General features: G+C 48.2%; 1 protein-coding gene and 1 long non-coding RNA gene across 2 annotated transcripts in view; both read right to left on the bottom strand.

Moving 5' to 3' along the window:
- Positions 1–13,159, bottom strand: part of PLXNA4 (plexin A4) — a 423,963-nt gene that overhangs the window by 188,827 nt on the left and 221,977 nt on the right.
- On the bottom strand, positions 2,201–4,217 carry LOC121064540. The gene is made up of 3 exons (XR_005816542.1): positions 3,969–4,217; positions 2,843–2,922; positions 2,201–2,712 (listed from the first exon to the last, which is right to left on the bottom strand). It is a non-coding gene; the product is annotated as an uncharacterized LOC121064540 (long non-coding RNA).

The raw sequence follows: 13,159 nt of genomic DNA, 5'->3' as shown, positions 1-13,159 counted from the left end.
CACCCACCCCAAAAGAGCCAGCACCACTGTACAAGAAGATGAACAGTACCTAGCAGTGAAACACTCAGGGGGGAAAAAAAAAAAAAAAAAGGCAAGGGGAAGGATGGTGGGTTGGTAGGCAGTAGCACCATTGCAGGCCCAGCTTCCAGCACCACAGCAGGCCCGAGCGCTCAGCTGCCCATATGGAGTCTCCAACAACTCCAATGGGATTTATGCTCTGTCCATATAAATTACACCTCTCTGCCAAGAGAGTGATAAATGTACCCCGCGGAGCTCCCCCAGACCCCACTCCCCTTTCCCCCCCCCCCCATCTTGCACCATCTCCGTTCTCAGCTACCTCGGAGCAGCTGGATTTGTGATTACCCACTCCAACGCTCCATCAATCCTGGGCTCTCTTTTACACGTGTAGGAAGAGAGATTCTCCTGTAATGACACTGCTGTAAAACACCAAGCCTGCTCCACAGCCTTGCTTGGTGAGGGCTCACACGCAGGGAGCAGGGCTGTGATGAGAGACCAACGACCAAGCTGAGAGAAGAAACGCAACCCAGCCATATGGGGCTGGATGACAAAACCCGTCAGGCGTATACAGGAGGGGAAAAAATTCATCCACAATTTGTGTTGCAGCAGCTGAGACCCGCGAGTGGCCTTTTAACTGGATTTTACACCAATTCGCTATGATGCATTGTGAGGGGAGAGATAGGCGCAGAAGGGCCTTGGCTCAGCCCCGGGGGCAATTGTGGAGGAAAATGCAATTACATCTGGCTGCTGAACTTGCCCTTGCCTTCCACTGGCTGTGCACATTGTGCTCTCACCTGGGAAAACTCATATGCAAAAGAAAGAAATTGGAATAAATGGCCCTGCCATTGCCATCAGTGACCCTATGCCCCTGCTCACCATTCCCTGAAAAAAAATGTTCACTCGATCCCAAGCACTGTGAGATTGCAATCAGGGGAGGCAGAGCTTGGACCAAACCTCATCACCCCCTGCACCTTTCTCATCTCACAGGTGACAGGACTCTTGTCCCACTTTTTGGTGGATCCCAGAAGCATTCAAGACAGGTACTTCTACTGAGTGTGTTGGATTTCCACCCTAAAACTCCACACTTGTCCTCCATGACGTGTCTGCTTTCTGGAGGGGAGCTGCAGGAGGTGACTGCACACACAGATGTTCATACAAACACAGAAACCCAGAATGGTTTGGGTCAGAAGGCACCTTAGAGACCACCCAGTTCCAAACTCTCTACCTTAGGAGGTGGCTGGGGCTGAGCTCATCTCCAGGAGATGTCTGCAGCACACATTCCCCTTAGGGGGCCAAGACAACTTTCCTGCCTCTTTTCCATCTTCATCACAAACACAATCATGACAATTATTTAGCTCACAGTGGGACTTAGTAAATTAATTCATGCATGCGATCGATTAAGTATTATCACCTTCCCTAGTCCAGTTATACCTACTGATCCAGAGCATTCATTTGTCTGGAAACACCAAGATCTGGGCTGAACCAGTGGCAAATTGGAGTTTAGCTACATCTCAGTTATCTAGTTGTATTTGCATACCCGTTCCTGAACACGAGCAAAGTCCTCATGTGCCTGGCGTCGTATAGCTTCATCAAACCATGCCAGCCCAAGAGAAAGTGCAACCAAATAAATAAGGCCAAGTGTTCATTTTCTGGATGAGAGCTAATCTAAAGGAGATTTGGTGATTTTCTCAAAGTCATAAAATAAATGTCTTTTCTGCCTTTCTGGCACAGCCTTCCCCACTGCTGGTGGGAAGAGAAACCAGCTATCCTGAGCCCCAAACCAGTGTCTCACCCAGGAGTCCAGACCCCCTCAAACCCAGAGCCATCAAACTGAGGGATGAGGATGGACCTAGATGTGGAGCCCTCCAAACAGGCAATTTCAAGCCCGAGACCACACAGAGCCCTCCAAAGTAGCCTAATCTGCCAGCAGTGTCAAGTAGTCCATAAATTATCCCGGAAGCCTTCTGGTTTTAATCAGTCCTACTCCCTGATTACCCTTAGAACGTGACTCCGGGCCCCAACACAGAGTATTTCTCTTGCATTAATTAGATTAGAAAAGCAAGGGTATTCGATATACTGACTAATCAAGTTGAGGGATCAATACAGCACGTGGCAGAGCCTTATGTTGCCCTCACTCTGCAAGATGACAAGTAATGAATTGGTTCTGGAAGGTGCCCAAAATAACACTTTGTGACCTAACAAAGGGGAGACACGAACTTTCATCCCTTTCCCCACTGGAGAAGAAAGAGACAGTGCCAGTATGTACGTACCATTCCTGTAAACCACAACTGGTGAGGCTGAGTGGTTAAACACAGGTCATCAGCCAATTTTGAAGGATATACTGCACTTTATCAGCATTAATTACAGCACACCAACGTGCAATGTCATCGTGCGCTGCTGAACCCACTCCTGCCATTTCAGCTGAGCTCCAGGTCCATCACTTGGCTGTCTCACACGTCACTGCTGTGAACAAGGCACCTTGGAGGTGTCTGCATTTCAAGCTGTCTCCAATCTGTTGTGGTCACACCTCAGTGAAAGGCAGCAGGTATTTTTGGATGGCTTATAAATACCATCTTTGGACAGGTTGAGTGGATCTACACCCTGCTGCAGCAAGTCTAGGTCTGGACCTTAGTGGGGATTTCTTATGGTCCTTGGTGATTTGTAGTTTGGGTATTGATCCATGACTCTAACTAGCTATTTTGTGAGCAGTGCAAAGAAAAAAGAAAAAAAAAAAAAAAAAGGAAAAGAAAACAAAAGACTTTGCAGCAGCCATCAGCAGATGATGGAAGTGCAGACTGCTCTGTTCCAGGCAGTAATGACTTACCCATGGAGGAATGGGCTTACTGATCATTTCGGGTCATTGTTTATTATGTAACAGGGCTGAAGGGGGGAGGAAGTCCTAGCCTGAAAGACAGAAACACAGAGAAAGGTGACCCTGAGTTCACATCAGCATTAAACTGGGGGTGAGAGCCTGTCTGGTGATGCCCTGTGGGCTACTCAGCCCTTACAGGAGCAGCTGCATAGCTCCTTCCATTCACCAAGTTTCCTCTGACCAGGATGAGTATAGAGGAGACCCTGAGTTACAAACACAGCTTCACGGTGAAGGACTGTCCAAGCAACCTTCTGATCTCCTTCTCCTCTCTCCTTCCCTCCAGAGCTTTCCTCATCATTAGAAAATACACCTTTATAAAGCCACATTTGGTTGCTAAATCAGTAACTGCTCTTTTGTTAAAATGTCCTCGGAAAATCCATACCGTATTAAATTGTCCTGTTGGATCATTGCCTTATTCACAGCAATGGTCAGCCAAGGACGGAGAGCACTCATCACATGCTGTCTTTATTCTGCACAGGCTCTCCATTCACAGGTTTCACCATCTCTTACAATTAGCCCAACACAGCTTCCCCATCCACCCAATTTACCAGCCAAGCCAATGCTTTTAAACTAACTCCAGGGGTTACCTTTAGAAGGGAAGTGTACATGAGGGGGAAGACTCTGCCACCTCCCTGGACAGGACACAGAGATAGCTACCCAAAGCAGCAATGCTATGCTGAAGCAAAGTTGAATTTCTAAGTAATTAGGGTCTTTGTAAAATAATCAATTCTCATTTGTGTGTCTCGTATGAACCCTAATCAAACTGTCTCTGTTAACGGAAGGCACAACAGCAAGACAGATGTTATGACAAGCTACCTCTGTGTGCTCAGCCACCATCTCCATCCCACAGCCTGGAGCTCCATCCCAAGACCTGCAGCACTCATCCTGCAGAGCCGAGGCTCTCCCTTCTCCCACTCCTCTGTCAGGCACAAAACTTTCACAGCATTTCTGCAAATTGGGCTCCTGCTCCACTTAATTTTCTTCTCTCCCCGCACAGCCCGAAGCACTTGGAGCCTGCACGGAGATGTAATGATCTCCTGATTTTGTTCTTGTGAGTCAGCCTCTGCTTGGTACAAACCTCTGAGCTAATCCCAGCATGAGCAGCTGTTTCTGGCAAAATGAGGTACAACAGGCAGACAAAGCTGCTCCGGGTGTTTGCTTCCTTCTTCCTCGGGAGCTAAATCTTCCCAGTTAAAGTTCTCAAGGATGTCCATTAAGTTTATCGAGCTCGCAGGAGGTCTCAACTACAGCTCACTGTTTCATGCTCAGCTGTTGAGATCAATGCAGCAAACATTTAACAATTTAACAACCTGGTGGGAGGGGAGAGGCGAGGAATGTGATTGCAATTAGAAGGGTGTTTGTTGTTTTTCTTTTTTTTTTTTTTTCTAGGCATTATCATTAAACAGCAAATGCTCTACAACTGGAAACATGGCAAATGTCAGAAAAGCAATTGCAATAGGCACAGTCATTTGAGGCCGTGTCTCTGCTTGTCTCCAGGAGGGAGGTGGAAGAAGTAGGCGTGGGTATTGCAGAGCCAGGAGCTGGTTTGTCCATTTGAGGAGCTCTGGGTGAGGTGTGAAGCTCCGATCCAATCTGATTAACACCTCTTCTCCCCTGCCATGCCTGGGAGGACAGATCCCTCTTGTGCCTCTCACACTCCGAGTGCAGTTCACTGATGCCCTAGATCCCTCATCCAACCATGGCTGTCAAGGAAGGCAAGTTGTAACCCTCACCCTCTCACAGCTCTCCTGCCATGCACGGTTCCCTAGTTAAACACAGACATAAGCCTGCTTCCATTGGCCTCCATGAGAATACCTAATTGAAAAAAGATGGATTAACACGATTTGAGGAGCCCAGGGATTTACGGACATTGAGAAAGGAGATGCTCTCGCTGGTGCTCCTTTACAGACAGTGAAGTTTCCATTTCCCTCTACTAACTGTGTGGCTCACATTAGTGCACTGGGCTGCAGCTGAGATCAAAACCCCACAGCTGAACTCCTTTACAGCCTGCCTGGTGAAAGACTTCTGCTCTGTTCTCAGCCTACAGCCTGGGGGAGGAGATGTAGAAGAGCTGGAGAGATGTGCCCATGATCCCCAGTGAGCATGTGCCTGAGGCAGAAACATGGCCCAGGTCTCTAGTGTCTCGGTGCCTGCTCCTCTCTACTCTTCCCTGTCAAATCCCCCGAAAAGAAGAAGAAATGCAGTCGTTGAGATGAAAGGGATGACTAGGACGATGCACTTGCTAGGGTCACTCCATGGTGTAGCCTTCTAACTCACTCTGCTGTTACTTCATCTTTCCTTCCTGGGAGCAGCTGATTTATCTTTATTATCCTCCTCTGTTGTCACCGTCATTAAATTTTGTTGAGCCAAGAGACTCCACTGTGTGCTTTAGTAATTCGATCAGAAAGGAGGGGAAGCGGAGCTGAGGTAATAGGCGGCGTGAAAGAGGTCAGGAGAAGCAGCCGTGGCACATTAAGGGAAATACAGATCCGGGCTCACTTGGAAATGGTAATCATACGGAGCGTGCCTGAGCAACCTGCAGCTATAATCTAGAGCAACAGTGACTCAGAGCCCTGCTTATTCCCCGCTTTTTCCTTTCCCCTAGCTATAGTCTCATCTTCCTAAGACCTGATCGTGCAGGGATGTCACATCCCAGGCTCCTTCCTCGGGTTTTAGTCTGTCTTTACCAATGCAAACCAGCTGCTGGTATTAGCAAGGGAAGAGCTCCAGCATTGCTCTTCCCAACTTGGTGTTTTACATGCGCCTCTGCATGAATTTGTGGGTTGTTTCATTTAAGTTTCAGCCGTTGAACAAGCCCGGTGGCAAAGCAATCATTTATCTGTGCTATTTTATTTATATTGCAAGAGTCCCTTGCTGAGGGAAGAGTCCCACTGTGCTGAGCCCTGCTGCAGACGAGTAGCAAAAGACATTTTGGTCCAACCTGACTGGACAAGAGTGGCAGAAAGTGCAGGGAGAAAGGAGCTCCAAGGCATTGCAGATGAAATTCATTGATCTCTTCAAATCAGTATAACAAAGAGCAGAAATAGCGATTAATCACCTTGGGGGTTGGGAGCAAAGCCCTGTTTCTTAAAGCCTAGACCAGCACCCCGGTTGTGCATGCATTTGTACTTGAAGCACATATCTTGCCCTGTGTAATGCCCTGTGTGTAAATCATGCCCCCATGAGCCATCCCACTGAGGACATGGGACCATTTCCATGATCCAAGACCCAGCATAAGGCAGGAATTTCACCAGGGTGCAAATACCAATAATGGGGAATATTTGGAGAATATTGGGGAATGGTCATACACTAAAAGAGGATAGATTTAGATTAGACTTTAGGAGGAAATTCTTCACTGTAAGTGTGCTGAGGCACTAGAACAGGTTGCCCAAAGAAGTTGTGGGTGCCCCATCACTGGAGGTGCTCAAGGCCAGGCTGGATGGGGCCTTGGCCAACCTGATCTAATGGGTGGCATCTCTGCCCATGGCAGGGGGTTGGAGTTAGATGATCTTTGAGGTCCCTTCCAACCCGAGCCATTCTGTGATTCCATGATATTGCAACAGTCTTGGATAAGGCTTTACAAACAGAGCAGAGAACCTTTATCTATGGCCACGTGGATCAGAGCCTTACATCTCAAACTGTGCAACACAGAGCAAGATGTCAGCACACAGCAAACCTTAGATCCTCAACATTTATAGCAGGCTGGGAAGACAGCCCTGAACATCATTATTTTGGTACTTCTAATAAGGTACACCCTCAAGAGAGACACAGATTCATCTTTTTTTCTCCTTTCCTTCTGCTTTTTCCTAGTGCCTCATTACGCTGTGTAGCATAACGTCAGTATAGTTATGTGTCCTGTGGTTAGACCCACACATGTACATAGAGCACACACCCCCATATACTCACCTATATGTGCACAGTAAGCAAGACTGTAATCTGTGAACTATGCAAGCACACAAAACCATATTATTATGGTCAACCACATAAAAACCACAGGTTTACACTGTCTGCATGTGTATATATAAAGAGGAAAAGTTCATCGGACTTATTTCAAATGCTTTTTCAGGATAAAAAGAAAAACTCCCCAGGAACTTTATGGACTACAAGTGATCAGTCTTATTCTGAAAAAGTAAAATGAATCCCACATTTGTCTTAAATAATAAAGGGAACCTGCATATCTAAAATAGAGGGCAAGATCTATTTGCACACACGTGTAGAAGACATGCACAGATTGAAAGAAACTGTCTGTTTTCTGTTTTCTCTCACCTTCACATTTACATGCTCTCATATGTACATGTATACACATGGAGACTTCTCCCAAAAGAAAAGCAGAAATAACAGAACACCATACATGAGAGATATCCAGGATCCCATGCGCTGCCTGAGCTAGCATAGGTCCAGCATGCAGCATAGTAGGCAGCAATTTCATTGGAATAAATTATTTATTAGCTTTTGAGGGTTTTTTTCCTTGAAGCTTATAAAGGGAACAATGAAAAATTACTCCAGATTTTATTCATTCAGCATGCTGGGAGAAACGCTGTGTGTCTGTATATATATGCAGATATGAAGGAGGCCATGCTGTGATCTTATTTTTTTATGAACAGGCTGCAAGTTTACACGCACCACAGAAATAAGCAGAATGCCATCAAAAGTAAAGAAGTAGTGCAGGAATCCAGCATCTTTGCAGACATATATAAAGAGAGGTATATAGTTTGCTTTAGATGATGCAGGCAGATATTCATTTTCAGCTTAACCAGGCTGGAGCTGATCTCTGCCAGATGAGCATTTCTGTACCTTGAGGCACTTGGATGCTGTGCTAGACTTGGGCCACTGTCACAGCAAATGCATACATGTGATTGCAACTGTCCTGTAAGGTCTCTATGCTCTTAGCTTCAATGAAGACTCCTAGATACTTTTAATTTCTTAGTGCAGTTTCCTGTATAAACCCCAACCCTAATGCTGCTCAAAGGTTTCCAGTAGCATCATGCTGATATTGGTAGCAACACTATGCTGGATATGCCAAAAGCTCCAATGGACGGACGTTGTTTTGCATCTTTTACTGTTCTCCTGTGGTTCTTCATTATTGCTTTCATAGGCTATGATGAAACTTCCTACTGCAAGACTTGGACATCACCTTTGAGGTTTCAGTCATGTTCATGTATGTAGGAAAGTAATCTACATTTTGTTTTTCTTCAATTAATTAATAATAGAACTTGAAGTCCATCCTTCACTGTTTCTAAATCTTGAAATTGGGTTCTGTATTATCTTCATCCTACATATAAGAAGAGCTTCATACATAGAAATACAGTTCCAAGGTACAACAGACAGATCCTCCTCCTATGGGCAAGGATCAGCAGAGGTTCTCTGTAACTCGTTTTTTGCAAACCCTTTCCTAATACCAGATATTCTTCTGTCTGTCCTGAAATGCAGCACAAAAGCAGTCACTGTGTTTTAGATATACACTTCTGGGCTCCTAAGCTTCTTGGCTTGCAGGGGTGTTTTGATGTGGACAATCACAGAATCACAGAATCACAGAATCACAGAATCACAGAATCACAGAATCGTCTAGGTTGGAAGAGACCTCCAAGATCATCTAGTCCAACCTCTGACCTAACACTAACAAGTCCTCCACTAAACCATATCACTAAGGGCTACATCTAAACGTCTTTTAAAGACCTCCAGGGACGGCGACTCAACCACCTCCCTGGGCAGCCCATTCCAATGCCTAACAACCCTTTCGGTAAAGAAGTTCTTCCTAATATCCAACCTAAACCTCCCCTGGTGCAACTTTAGCCCATTCCCCCTCGTCCTGTCACCAGGCACATGGGAGAATAGACCAACCCCCACCTCTCTACAGCCTCCTTTAAGGTACCTATAGAGAGCGATGAGGTCTCCCCTGAGCCTCCTCTTCTCCAGGCTAAACAACCCCAGCTCCCTCAGCCACTCCTCGTAAGACTTGTTCTCCAGACCCCTCAACAGCTTCGTTGCCCTTTTCTGGACTCTCTCGAGCACCTCCATGTCCTTCTTGTAGCGAGGGGCCCAAAACTGAACACAGTACTCAAGGTGCGGCCTCACCAGAGCCGAGTACAGGGGGACAATCACCTCCTTAGACCTGCTGGCCACACTGCTTCTTATGCAAGCCAGGATGCTGTTGGCCTTCTTGGCCACCTGAGCACACTGCTGGCTCATATTCAGCTGCCTATCAACCAGTACTCCCAGGTCCTTCTCCGCCAGGCAGCTTTCCAGCCACTCATCTCCCAGCCTGTAGCGCTGCTTGGGGTTGTTGCGCCCCAGGTGCAGGACCCGGCACTTGGCCTTGTTGAACTTCATGCAGTTGACCTCAGCCCATCGGTCCAGCCTATCCAGATCTTCCTGCAGAGCCTTCTTTCCCTCGAGCAGATCGACACGCGCGCCTAACTTGGTGTCATCTGCAAACTTACTGAGGGTGCACTTGATCCCCTCGTCCAGATCATCGATAAAGATATTAAAGAGGACCGACCCCAGCACTGAGCCCTGGGGGACTCCACTAGTAACCGGCCTCCAACTGGATTTGGCTCCATTCACCACAACTCTTTGGGCCCGGCCATCCAGCCAGTTTTTAACCCAACAAAGCGTACACCAGTCCAAGCCACGAGCAGCCAGTTTCTCGAGGAGAATGTTGTGGGAAACGGTGTCAAAACCCTTACTGAAGTCAAGGTAGACCACATCCACAGCCTTCCCCTCATCCACCAAGCGTGTCACTTGGTCATAGAAGGAGATCAGGTTCGTCAAGCAGGACCTACCTTTCATAAACCCATGCTGACTGGGCCTGATCGCCTGGTTGCCCTGCAAGTGCCGCGTGATGACACTCAAGATAATCTGCTCCATGAGCTTCCCTGGCACAGAGGTCAAACTAACAGGCCTATAGTTCCCCGGGTCTACCCTCCAGCCCTTCTTGTAGATGGGCGTCACGTTTGCTAGCCGCCAGTCAACTGGAACCTCCCCTGATAGCCAGGACTGCCGATAAATAATGGAAAGCGGCTTGGCCAGCTCCTCCGCCAGTTCGCTCAGTACCCTCGGGTGGATCCCATCCGGCCCCATCGACTTGCGTACATCCAAGTGTCGTAGCAGGTCGCCAACCATTTCTTCATGGATAGCGAGGGCCACATCCTGCTCCCCATCCCCTTCCACCAGCTCAGGGTACTGGGTATCCAGAGAACAACCGGTCTTGCCACTAAAGACTGAGGCAAAGAAAGCATTGAGCACCTCAGCCTTTTCCTCATCTTTTGTAACTAAGTTTCCCCCCGCATCCAGTAAAGGATGGAGATTCTCCTTAGTCCTCCTTTTTGCGTTGATGTATTTGTAAAAACATTTTTTGTTATCTTTAACGGCAGTAGCCAGATTGAGCTCCAGATGAGTTTTGGCCTTTCTAATTTTGTCCCTGCACAGCCTCACAACATCCTTATAGGCCTCCTGAGTAGCCCGCCCTCTTTTCCAAAGATTATAAACCCTCCTTTTTCTCCTAAGCTCGAGCCACAACTCTCTGCTCAGCCAGGCCGGTCTAGTTCCGCGTCGGCTCGTCTTTGGGCACGTGGGGACAGACCGCTCCTGAGCCATTAAGATTTCCTTCTTGAGGAGCGCCCAGCCTTCCTGGACTCCTTTGCCCTTCAGAACCTCCTCCCAAGGGACTCTGCCAACCAGTGACCTGAACAGTTTAAAGTCAGCCCTCCGGAAGTCCAAGACAGCGGTTTTACTGGTCCCCTTCCTGACTTCGCCAAGAATAGAGAACTGAACCATTTCGTGGTCACTCTGCCCAAGACAGCTCCCAACCACCACATCTCCCACCAGACCGTCACTGTTCGTGAACAGAAGGTCTAGCGGGGCACCTCCCCTGGTAGGCTCTCTAACCAGCTGCATCAGGAAGCTATCTTCTACGCTCTCCAGAAACCTCCTAGACTGCTTTCTCTGGGCTGTGTTGTGCTTCCAGGATATGTCTGGGAAGTTGAAGTCCCCCACGAGAACAAGCGCTGACGATTTCACGGCTTCTGCCAGCTGCCTGTAGAACTCCTCATCCGTCTCCTCATCCTGGTTCGGCGGTCTATAACAGACCCCCACCAGGATGCTTGCCTTGTTGGCCTTCCCTCTGATCCTAACCCATAGGGACTCAACCTTATCATTCCCAGCCTCAAGTTCCTCAACATCTAAACACTCTCTAATATAGAGAGCCACACCACCACCCCTTCTGTGCTGCCTGTCCCTTCTGAAGAGCCTATAGCCAGACATTGCAGCACTCCAGTCATGAGAGTGGTCCCACCATGTTTCCGTAATGGCAACCAAGTCATAGCCTTCCCGCTGCACGATGGCTTCCAGCTCGTCCTGTTTGTTGCCCATGCTGCATGCATTAGTGTAGATGCACTTCAGCTGGGCCATTGCCATCTTCCCCGGCTCTGCCATTGTTCCCCCTGGCACAGCTCCAACAGGCCTTCTTTCAGCCCCATCCCCCTTCTTTCCTAGTTTAAAGCCCTCTCAACGAGCCCTGCTAGCTCCTGGGCTAGGATCCATTTTCCCCTTAGAGATAGGGACCCGTCTGCGGCCATCAGGCCGGGTGCCGAGTAAAGCGCCCCATGGTCAAAAAACCCAAAATTTCTGTGTTGGCACCAGCCTCTGAGCCACGTGTTAATCAGGTGGGCTTTCCGTGTCCTCTCGGCACCCCTCCCTGCTACTGCAGGGATAGATGAAAACACCACCTGTATTCCCGCTCCAGCCACTAACCGTCCCAGTCCCCTAAAGTCCCGTTTGATAGCCTTCAGGCTTCTCTCATCAATATCATCCCTGCCAGCCTGGACTATCAAAAGAGGGTAGTAGTCAGAGGGGCGGACCAGGTTGGGAAGCTTCCTGGCAACATCCCTGACCCTGGCCCCAGGGAGGCAGCAGACTTCCCTACGGGTAGGGTCAGGTCGACAAATAGGGCCCTCCGTTCCCCTGAGAAGGGAGTCGCCTACTACGATCACCCTTCTGTCTTTCTTGGTGGAGGCAGTCTTGAGGCGTGGGGTTGGCCTCCTCGCCCTAGGCATCCTAGGCATCACAAGTCCCTTATGATATATATATAGCAGAGAGGTGATTTTGGGGAGGTTGGTCCTGGTGGCCCATGCTCTGCTGAGTGAGGACAGGAACCACCGTGCCATGGTTTGCAGAAGATTGTTTAACACTGTTTGTTATTGTGAGAGTTTATTTCAGCCCACCATGGAAGCCAAGGCATGCCAGGGTTAACCGTCTTACCCAACTTGTCTTAGCAAATGGGTGGATCAGCAGGGAGCAGGACTCAGAAATGTGGACCTCCCCAAAATTGCTCCCTTTTGGGTGGTTTGGATGGTGACAACTTCAGGCAGAGGCTGAAAAATGCTGCCTGCTGCCCTTTTGGCAGGCGACTCACAGCTGCTGGTCCGACGTGCTTACCTTCCATTGACTAAAGGTCTCCCTTCTCAGAGCTAAGTGCTTGAGGGATACCCCTCAAAAAAAGTGTTTGCAGCTTTGCCCCACTGGTTTTACGGTTATTGGCTATTGCCCCAGCTTCCTCTAAGGAACCTAGCATTAAAGCAGCTTTCTATATTCCTTGTGTAGCTTCCATCATCCCTTGGCAGCAGCCATCCTTTCATGTCCTCTCAGTGATGTTCCTGGCATCAAGCATGGGGCCAAACCAATCCCAGCTCTCTGGTGCACTTAATTAAAGCAAAATTGATCAATAATTCTGTCGTGCTTTTCTGGGCACCTGCTCTTTCACCTCTCACGTGCACTAGCAATTAATTTTTAGTTTGTCAGTGTGCAGGGATTGAAAAAAAGAATATTAACTCCGGCCCAGCAGAAGGGAAGGAGAAAGTTTTGCTGGTCTTTGAGTCTTCCTGCGAGGTTGTCCCCCCAGATGCTGAGTGCCCACAACCCCTATAGGCCCCACAAAGTGTTGAAAGTTGGAAGAGGGGGAAGGGTTTTGAGACAAAACAGTTCCCCTCCTGCCCACTCCCATTAATATCATGGATAAATTAATAACCCTGTTCCTGTCTGGAAACCTCATCAGAAAGAGTGGCCCAGGGTGCTACATAAAAATAAATGCCAGACCCTGCTGCAAAGAGCCGTAACGTGGTCCCTAGTGACTTGTGAATTGACACATGGAGACTGTGTAGAAATATCAGCCCTAAAACTCCAGATCCATGGGATAGGGCATTTCTCATTAGTTCATCCCCTTCCTGTCAACTTTAAAAGAAAAAGAAAAGCAGTACAGAATCATCGTTTTCC

Source organism: Cygnus olor, chromosome 1 (genome assembly GCF_009769625.2).
Source record: "Cygnus olor isolate bCygOlo1 chromosome 1, bCygOlo1.pri.v2, whole genome shotgun sequence".
NCBI classification, from domain to species: Eukaryota; Metazoa; Chordata; class Aves; order Anseriformes; family Anatidae; genus Cygnus; species Cygnus olor.
The sequence above is the reverse complement of the archived record's forward strand: the minus strand, read 5'-3'. Positions and strand labels throughout refer to the sequence as shown.